Source organism: Aotus nancymaae, unplaced genomic scaffold (genome assembly GCF_030222135.1).
Source record: "Aotus nancymaae isolate 86718 unplaced genomic scaffold, 86718_ANA_hifiasm-v0.15.2.pri h1tg000016l, whole genome shotgun sequence".
Lineage (NCBI taxonomy): Eukaryota > Metazoa > Chordata > Mammalia > Primates > Aotidae > Aotus > Aotus nancymaae.
Window position 1 is genome coordinate 49,071,680 of NW_026988428.1, and position 9,519 is coordinate 49,081,198.

Below are 9,519 nucleotides of genomic sequence, written 5' to 3' on the forward strand. Positions count from 1 at the left end.
AGGGCTACTGATTTGTGTAAATTAATTTTGTATCTTGAAACTTTGCTGAATTTATTTACCAGTTCTAGGAGCTTTTTGGATGAGTCTTTAGGGTTTTCTAGGTATACAATCATGTCATCAACAAACAGTGACAGTTTGACTTCCTCTTTACCAATTTGGATGTCCTTTATTTCTTTCTCTTGCCTGATTGCACTGACTAGGACTTCTAGTAGTATGATGAACTGAAGTGGTGAAAGTGGGCATCCTTGTCTTGTTCCAGTTCTCAGGGGGGGAATACTTTAAACTTTTCCCCATTAGTATTAATGTTGGCTGTGGGTTTGTCATGGATGGTTTTTATTACCTTAAGGTATACTTAAGCAAGGAGGTGAAAGACTTCTGCAAAGAAAACTACAAAACACTGCTGAAAGAAATCATAGACAACACAACAAATGGAAACACATCTCATGCTCATGGGTGAGTAGAATCAATATTGTGAAAATGACCACACTGCCAAAAGCAATCTACACATTTAATGCAATTCCCATCAAAATACCATCATCATTCTTCACATAACTAGATAAAAACAATCCTAAAATTCATATAGAATCAAAAAAGAGCCCACATAGCCAAAGCAAGACTAAGCAAAAAGAACAAATCTGGAGGCATTACATTACCCAACTTGGAACTATACTGTAAGGCCAGAGTCACTAAACAGCATGGCACTTGTATAAAAACAGACATATAGACAAATGGAACAGAACAGAGAACCCAGAAATAAAGCCAAATACTTAAGTCAACTGATCTTTGACAAAGAAAACAAAAACATAAAGTGGGGAAAGCACACCCTGTTCAACAAATGGTGCTGGGATAACTGGCAAGCCACATGTAGGAGAATGAAACTGGATCTTTATCTCTCACCTTATACAAAAATCAACTCAAGATGGATCAAATACTTAAATCTAAGACCTGAAACCATAAAAATTCTAGAAGATAACTTTGGAAAAACTCTTCCAGACATTGGCTTAGGCAAAGAATTTATGACCAAGAACCCATAAGCAAATGCAACAAAAACAAAGATAAAGAGATGTGACTTAGACTAAAAAGCTTTTGCACAACAAAAGAAATAATTAGCAGAGTTAACAGACAACCCACAGAGTGGGAGAAAATCTTCACAATCTGTACATCTAACAAAGGACTAATATCCAGAATCTACAAAGAACTCAAACAAATCAGCAAGAAAAAAACAAACAATCCCATCAAAAAGTGGGTTAAGGACATTAATAGACAATTCTTAAAAGACCTACAAAGGACCAACAAACATGAAAAAATGCTCAACATCATTAATTATCAGGGAAATCAAAACTGCAATGTAATACCACCTTAGTACTGCAAAACTGGCCATAAACAAAACAAAAATAAATAAATAAATACAAGATGTTGACGTGGATGTGGTGAAAAGGGAACACTTTTACACTGCTGGCATGAAAGTAAACTAGTACAATCACCATGGAAAACAATGTGAAGATTCCTCAAAGAATTAAAAGTAGATCTACCATTTAATCCAGCAATCCCACTCCTGGGGATCTACCCAGAGGAAAAGAAGTCATTATATGAAAAAGATACTTCCACATGGATGTTTATGCATGATTCCCAATTGCAAAAATATGGAACCAGCCCAAATGCCCATCAGTCACTGAGTGGATAAAGAAAATATGGTATATACACCCTAAAATACTACTCAGCCATAAAAAGGAATGCAATAATGGCATTTGCAGCAGCCTGGATGGAATTGGAGACCGTTATTCTAAGTGAAGTAACCCAGGAATGGAAAATGAAACATCATATGTTCTCACTCATGAGTGGGAGCTAAGCTATGCAGACTCGAAGGCACAAAAATGATATAATGGATTTCGGGGCCTTGGGGGAAAAGATGGGAGTGGGGTAAGGATTAATAGACTGCACATTGGGTACAGTGTACACTGCTAGGTGATGGGTGCATCAAAATCTCAAAAATCACCACTAAAGAACTTATTCATGTAGCCCAAAATTCTACTGAAATTTTTAAAAGTAGGTAGAAAAACCAGTGCAGTTGAAAATATATCTATTGGATACACTTGCAACAGGAGAGATAACAACAAAATACTATCTTTAGGTTATAAATTCATAGGACAAAAGTTATACATTAAGGCCACAGTATAGGTAGACATAGTCTTATTTGGAAAAAGTGAACATTCCTCACATTTATCATCAGAAAAGGTGTGTCCTCAAGAAGAAAACCAGAACTCTGAAGTCTACCTTTAGGCAAGCAGGAAGGGATTGCCTGTCTCTCTGTTGACTTTGTGCTTTAGGATCTTGTTGGAGGGTATAACATTTAATCTCTACTGCAGAATACCCATTAGTAGGTCATTCCCCACATTCCCAATAACTCCTTCCCAGGAGAAGTGCAGTGAGTTATCTGATTAATGAGCTTGGAAACAGAAACAGCTCTCCTCCCTCCTACCTTTCTCTTTGGAACAATCATGCATGGAGTTGGCATCCCTTATAGTTATCCACACATGATCATGCTCACCTTGCATGCATGTTAAGTGAATTTAACTTCTATTATGTATACTGCAGACTGTCTTGCACTGGGCTGTGTTTTTATGACCCAGTTCTTGGTTGTACTTTCACGTGAAAAAAGATAACTGAAATTCCCAAATGCCAGATAACTTGAAATTCTACAGTAGTTTTGGAGATTGCTTTTAAAGAGGTATGAACAACATACGTCTTCAAGATCCAAAGCATCTGGTAAAAGCCTTTACACTTTATATCATTAATCAGTGAGTGGATTGTAGAGTAATTTTCTGCCACTGGAGGATGGCTGGTATAGCTGGATAAGCCAGAGATATTACAGTCTGCAATTCCTCCCCTTGGAATTAGTAAGGGCTCTCTACATGCATGTGGTTGAGAGCATTTTATAAGAGGCTGTCTCTTTAATTTCTAATCTGTGTAATGAGCTAGTTTCACTGTCTTTTATGAGACATTACAAATGCAAAATCCCATTCAATTGATGGGCACATTTTGCTTGAGGCCATCCTGCAACTTGCCTTCTGAATAGTTCCTAAATTGCAGTGTCAAGATGGCAGCAAAGTTTCTACAATGCAATATAAATAGTAAGCTTCCAACCAGGCTTTTCATTCTTTTCATGAGGTTATAGGTCTGAACAATGACTGCTTTCAGTTAGTCAACATACAGCCAATAATCCCATAAGTTCATCAATATTCCAGTATTATATGAAGCTGAATATTTCTTCTTTTTTTTTTTTTTTCTTTTTCGTGACAGAGTCTGTCACCCAGGATGGAGTGCAGTGGCATAATCTTACTGATTGCAACCTCTGCCTCCTGAGTTCAAGCGACTCTCCTGTCTCAGCCTCCCAAGTAGCTGGGATTACAAGCACCTGCCAACAAACCCATTTAAATTTTGTATTTTTAGTAGAGATGGGATTTCACCATGTTGGCCAGGCTGGTCTCAAACTCCTGACCTCAGGTGATCTGCCTGCTTCAGCCTCCCAAAGTGCTGGGATTACAGACATGAGCCACCGTGCCCGACGAAACTGAATACTTCTCATGGTGAATGTTTGAGTCCCCTCGATGCTCAGAAGCAAAGTATACATCTATCAAAGATACCCTATTTACTTGCTTCAAGATAGTTTGAAGGCCTCACCTGATCATAGAAATCTCATAAAATGGGACAAGTGATTTAAATCTACTCTGTAGACCTCCAAACTGTCATTTTGCTTAATTAGATATTCAAATCTTTCCATTTACCTCAAGAGAGCAAAAGTTCTGTTTCTAGATTTCTGGTGAATAAATACAGCTTCCAGTATTTTTAAAGTATTCATTGAAGCATGCCAGTAATTTTTGAGGATGGATTTGCATTTCTGTCTTCTAGTTGTATTTGTTTGAGACACTAGTTGTATTTGTTAAGAGACACTTTTGTCTCCAGAAAGATATTCAATGTGTGAGCATTATAGATAGAACTTGACTGCTTCAAAACTCCTCTGACTCCACTCATCTATACTGTACCCTAAATTTACTGCATCCTGCAAGGTCAGGAAGGCAACTGGACTAGGTTTTCCCTCCTTTCCTCCAACTCCACTCTCATTAGCTACTATCCTCCCTAGGATACGTAACACTAATAGTTCTTTATTTGCCTAGTCTATTTTAAACCATCAAGAAATGGAAGCCACTCTTTTGAACCTCCTATTGCAGCAATTCCCCAGAATTGGAAAAAAAAAAAAAAAGGCCATCTGTTGTCTCAACTATCAGTGGAGCTGAAGTAAAGGCTTAACTTAATGCTCTTCAGCAGAGCAATAGGAAAACATCCATCACCCAGTGACAGGTTAGGTCGACTGTCCCAACAGATGGATGTCTGCCGTTGCACACATTAAGAAAACAGAGTTGATCACTCCAAGGATACAATAAAATCTCGGAACTTCAAGAAACTAAGGACTACTGCAAAGGGGATAGATTCTTCCAGAACACAAAAGCTATCTCCTAATTGTGCATCTGGTGCATTCTAAATTCACATTAAACTCTCAGGCCTTAGTGTTGCAAACTAAATTATTGCTGTGAGGTACTAGATACATTAGGCTTTTGACCTTTCAACTCCTGAGAATTAGCAAAACTTCTCTGATTGCTCACCCTGTGTGGAGGCAAGCTGGCTTTGAGAGCATGAATGTAAGGCCTGGAAAAGTGGTGAGAGGCAGTTCCATGACAAAACTGACATACTCAGGATTTCTGTGCAGCAGCTTCAATTGAATCACTCTCCTTTCCTCTCTGACACTCAAACTTTCTCTCAATCTCATTCTACTTTGGCCAAAAGAGAGAAGTCTCATCTTTCTCACCACTGATCCTATAAATCTGCCTTTCCCAAACCCATTTTCTCCACCTAGTTATTAAAAGTAATCACTGTTAATATTTAGTAAACATTTATTACATTACAGGCAATGTCCTAAGTACTTTACATATATAAGCTCATTTAGTTCTCAAATAGCTCTGTGTAGTAAGTAATTATATTATTACCATTTTATTGGATGAGGCCACTGAATACAGAGAGTTCAACTTGCTTAGTCACACAGCCAGGAGGTCTCAGAGCCAGGATTCAAACTCAGATATTCTGACTACAGAACCCATCTTACCTGTTGCACTGTACTGACAGAAGAGAGCCACCTGCTGTGGATGAGTGCCTCCTCCTGTGCTCTCATGCCATCCTTCAGCAAAGATCGACTGAGAACCCGCTCTGTGTCTGGGCTAGGTTCTGGGATATAATGATATGCAAAAACAGATATTAAAGAGGTAGTTGGACAAGCATAGTGGCTCATGCATGTAATCCTAGCACTTTGGGAGGCCAAAGCAGGCAGATCACTTAGGGCCAGGAATTCAAGACCGGCCTGGGCAAAATGGCAAAACCTTGTCTCTACAAAAAATTTTAAAAAGTAGCCAGGCCTGGTGGTGCATGTCTGTAGTACCTGGGAGGCTGAGATGGGAGAATCTCCTGAGCCCAGAAAGTCGAGGCAACAGTAAGCTATGACTGTGCCACTGCACTCCAGCCTGGACAACAGAGTAAAACCTTGCTTCAAAAAAGAGATAGTTATGCTAACTCATATGTAATGAATAAAAAAGTGAGAAAGGAATACACTATTAAGAGCACATATAATGAAAGGACCTTGCCCTAGACAGGGGGATTGGAGGAGGCTTCCCAGGAGGAGATATGTTTAAGCTGAACAATGGAGAATCAATGGGGGTTACCATGGGCAAGAGGAGCAAGGATGGTCATTATGGAGGGAAGCAGGAGATGCTGAAGATGAGCCCAGGCTTGCGGTTGGCTCATCTAAAGGCCACTAGTTACTCTTTCCTGAAGACGAACACATAAGCAATTTCTTGATCTTTTCCTTTGACTGAAAGTCCTTCATCATACAGTATTTTATATATTTAGTACATTTATATATTTTATCAAAATATTAAAACATACAATTTGGATATATATTTACACAAATATAAATGCACATACACATACACATCTCTCCATCCAAAAGAAGGAAACAAGAAAACCACCTCTGAAACACTGAGAAATGGCATGGTGAAGCGGGGAGAGCAATGAATTAGGAACCAGAAATTCATGGATTTAGTCCTGGCTCAATCATTAACTTACTGTTGACCTTGGCCTTGGTTTCTCCATCTTTAAGATGGAGGTAATAGTGCCTGCCTTAGTTCACCCTCTGGAGGCAGTGAAGATTAAATGCTATAATCTATAAGGGGGAAAAGCTTTGAAAACATTCTCATGCTTTGGCTAAGAGCTTTAGAAAGCACTTAGTTAAGTGGAGATTCCAGGGAAGTTTGCTTCAGTTTTCTCTGCATTATTAGATTTCTTGTTGCAGAAAAGCGTGTGTGCTTTGTGAACCATGTTTTCAGAGCCTCCAGATTTCCTTAACAAGTACAGCACATGTCCCTGAGGGTATGTGGCACATACTTCCCTTTTAACAACTGCACATTTCACTTAATGTTTGGTGTTTCTGCTTCAAAATGAATGTCACCCCATGGCTAGTGTGGGTCAATAGCCCACAATGGTCTTTGTTCATTTTGTGTCTGTGATTAGCTCAGCTGAAATTGGTTGGAAAAGGAGGAGAACCCCTGTTCAGTCTGATAAAAATAAAGTACATTCTTTCAATGAAAAGGTAGTGAACAGAAAGCAACTAACTATGGAGAAGAAGGGTGGCCTAACAACTGCAGAAGAGAATTTAAAGTTTGGCATTGGAGACCACTGGCTTCCAATTCTAATGCAACATATTGAATTTTGTGACTTGGACATGCACACACACATATACACATTTACATGTTTATGTTTCCATACATATATCTGCATGAATATGTAAATATATGTGTATTTATATTCATAATGCACTCTTTATAAAGTTTGAAGACTCTGAGCCATATTAGCATACAGTTTTATATTTTAAGATGATTTTGTTATTCAAAGAAATTGGAACTTCTACCTATTTAAAACATACTTCTACTGTTTTAAGTCAAGATTTTTAGTTGTAAACAGTAGACAGCCATTCTAAGGAAAAAAATTATTAAAAGGCCTCCCTCCATTTCTTTGGATAAACAGTTTCACTCTGTCACCCAGGTTGGAATGCAGTAGTGCAATCATAGCTCACTGCAGCCTTGAACTCCTGGGCTCAAGTGATTCTCCTTCCTCAGCCTCACAAGTACCTGGGATTATAAGCACACACCCCCACACCTGGCTAGTTTTAAATTTATTGTAGAGATGGGGTCTTGCTGTGTTGCTTAGGCTGATCTCAAACTCCTGGGCTTAAGCAATCCTCCTACTTTGGCCTCCCAAAGTGCTAGGATTGCAAGCATGAGCCAATACATCCAGCTCTTAATAGGCTTTTGAGTAGCTCGTGGAATTGCCAGGTGCCTTAGAGAATATTCTGAACCCTATAGCCAGGAACAATGCTCAGAATCAAATTGCAGAACTGTTCTGGTGAGGACATCATAGCTGCTTACGATCCCTAGACTCTATGGGCAGCTACCACCACTACCAGAGTCTTCCTTGCAATGCGAGCTTCTTGCGTCATGACTTCTAGATTCCAAGTCTGCAACAGGTGCATGTTACTGGAGAACCTGGGTCACATGCTTGGGCCTAGCTCTAGAGAAATTTGGGAAACAATAAGTATGCCTGCAGCATTTTTAGCTTCTGTACTAGTTGATAACATAGCTTCCAAGGATCCTAAAGCATGCAAGTCTTCAAACATGGGCAAGAAGTTCTGATGTTTGTTGGACAACCAGAAAGAGTGACATTTGATTACTGTGACAGAGTAGTGCTAACAGATGATAATTCCAAAGATAAGCGGTTGAGCCTGATTTGTCTTTAAGAAAGTATTTGAAAAAGAGAGTCTATACAATGAATTCCTGGTTTTAGGAAAAGTTGCACAGTCTCCCAGGAATACCCTGACAGATCAGAACAGTAGGAAAGCAACGCAGCTCAGGCCTAAGGAGCAGATTCTTCTAGGAAAGTTTCAACAACAAAAACCTGATTTAAAAAAAAAAAAGCATAGCCATTGATATAAAACATACAATAAATGTCTTAATTGGACTCTCAAAACATTTCTCACTTCTCTACAACAAACAGTCCTTCCAAAAATGGCCCATCCTGTCTCTAGGAGATGAATTGGATATAATTCATCCCATTTGAGAGCATGTTTGGATTCTTAGAATTCATGTACCAAGCCCTTCCTGGGGGCTGAGGAACTTTCCACCGTCCACTGTTCCACAGTGGGGACGAATTCATGTGGTGAGCTGTAAAAACCTCCCAGCCATTAAATGAAGTTTTCTCTGCCTTGGGTCAAGAATAAAAAGGCCTATTGCCTCTTAAATTACCATGTCTGGGACCATTTGTAGTAGTTCCTTGCTATTCTTGAGGGGATAAAAGGCAAGATCCTTTGCAAAAGTAGTAGTTATACTCTTTTAGGAGCCACCTCCTTGACGCAGGTGGTGAGGCTTAGTTGGGCGAGGGGTCATACCTAAGCAAACCTCTGCGAAGGCCCAGCCCGGGCATAGCCAGTGTTTCCTCATGTCAAGATCTTTGCAGAATGAGTCTTGGGAGGATTTAGGTCTCCGAGCGTGGAAAACTGGTCAGGAACCAGCATATCTTCTCCAGAGGCACAGAAACTTGAGGGTGCAGTACCAAACAGCCATTCTTTCTTTACCTAGTCTCTAGTCACCCTTTGGAAAAAAGATTTTAGCATCCATTTTAACATCCCACAATTGCAGAGTGGCCACCTGTCACCTCTCACCACCGATCCACAACCACAGCCCCCCAGAGCCTCTGACAGAAGGTCCTGCTTGCAGAGGAAGCAATTCAGCAGGCCTTTGGAAGGCAGCCGAGCAGCAGCAGGAGGCCTATTAAGTCCACAATTTTAGAATCTCGGGGTGGGCATTTTCTTGTGGTGTATTAAGTAACACACCTACTCAAGTTACTGTGTGAACTCTGTGGACAGCTGCCCTTTCAGTGAGAAGTGTATGCTTGCATTGCACTCTGCCCCCACCCCCACCAGCCCTAAGTTCAATCACAGACCCTTCAGAGATGCCTGGCCTGAGAAGAGAAGTGGAAATGGAGTGAAGCCTGAATGAAGACGTCAAAGGCCAGGAATCACCCCGTAATGAAGAACTCCAAATGCCTGGGGGTTCACCCAAGAGCCAGAACCAGAGAACAGTTGCGTTTACCCAAAATAGACATAGAAGCAGGTAGAAGAGTTCACTTGAAGTGGAAATGGCCTCTTTTTCATATTCGCCCTTGAAAAAATATGAGAGGAATAACAGGAAATGGTGATTCTGATAATAGAGTCTCAAGTCAGAATCGTGTGTATAAAATCACTTAAAGAATTGACGTGACCTTGGACAAGTCTTGCTTAATGTCTCTAAGTTTCATTTTTCTCTATTTTGTTAAAAATACTATGGTTGGGCCGGGCATGGTGGCTCACCCTTGTAATCCAAG